Genomic DNA, 1,400 nt, shown 5'->3' with positions numbered 1-1,400 from the left:
AACCATTTTGCATCGTGATCCTTCCCCCACTTCCAGCCACAGCTCATGGAACAGGGATGGGTCCCTGACCCACAGTGGACCAAATTTTTTCCCTTAGAAATTCAGCACTGGGAGTGAGAGTTCTGTTTCTACCTGAGCTGTGTGCTGGGACTCAAGTGACAGAATCGGGAGGGACAGAGTAGACTTCGATCGGTCCTGGAGACTGAGGCAAGGAGAAATCCAGTCTGCAGGGAGAGAAGACGGCAGCACACAGAGCAGAGACAGTGAGGCAGAGACCCTCCAGGTTCCAGGAGCGTCGCATGGGCCTCCAGGCCCGGAGAGGCCCAGCTGCCTTTTTTGTTTGTTTGTTTGCTTGTTTGTTTGTTTTTGGCTGCGTTAGATTTTTGTTGCTGTGCACAGGCTTTCTCTAGTTGCAGCGAGCGGGGGCTACTCTTCGTTGCGGTGTGCGGGCTTCTCATTGCGGTGGCTTCTCTTGTTGCGGAGCACAGGCTGTAGGCACGCGGGCTCAGTAGTCGTGGCTCGCAGGCTCAGTAGTTGTGGCGCACGGGCCTAGTTGCTCGGCGGCATGTGGGATCTTTCCGGACCAGGGCTTGAACCTGTGTCCCCTGCATTAGCAGGTGGATTCTTAACCACTGCACCACCAGGGGAGCCCCCCCAGCCGCCTGTAGATGCCACAGGAGAGCCCGGGATCCAGCACACCAATGCCCCACTTGCTCACGATGGCTTGAGTTCGTTTCTGTAACTTGCAGTTTGGAACACTGACTAATGCTGTGTTTTATTGAAATATGGGGCCTGCAAGAAGTTAGTTCACATTTTTTAGTAGGTAATTTCCCCAGTAAAAAGGGAACTTGGTCCCAGTGTCAGTCCCCCCAGAAGAAGCAGGGAACAGGAACTCTGATGACAGGACCGAGGTAGGAGGCAGAGAGAGGTTGCCCTCTTGTCCAGATGTGAAGAGTCTTAGCTGCGTAGGGCTGCGCCCCTGAGAGGCCCAAGGAGGAAAGGAGGAGCAAGGGCGCTCTCACCCCTCTGCTGTGGCCGAGCTGCGGAGACGCAGTCTCTTCTGTGTCTGTGTCTGTTGCAGCACAGCGGGTCCGGGTCAGACAGTCTCCTGGGTTCAGATCCAAGCTCAGCCTCTCTCTCTTTTTTCCTTTATTTAATTTTTGTTTTATATTGGAGTATAGTTAATGTACAATGTTGTGTTAGTTTCAGGTGTGCAGCAAAGTGGTTCAGTTATACACATACATATATCCATTCCTTTCCAGATTCTTTTCCCATATAGGTTATTACAGAGTATTGAGCAGAGTTCCCTGTAGTACACAGTAGGTCCTTGTTGATTATCTGTTTTATGTATAGTAGTGTGTACATGTCAATCCCAAACTCCTAATTTATCCCCCCCCCCC

This window comes from Lipotes vexillifer, unplaced genomic scaffold (assembly GCF_000442215.2).
Source record: "Lipotes vexillifer unplaced genomic scaffold, Lipotes_vexillifer_v1.1 scaffold444, whole genome shotgun sequence".
Classification (NCBI taxonomy): Eukaryota; Metazoa; Chordata; class Mammalia; order Artiodactyla; family Lipotidae; genus Lipotes; species Lipotes vexillifer.
Note: the sequence above shows the minus strand (reverse complement) of the source record.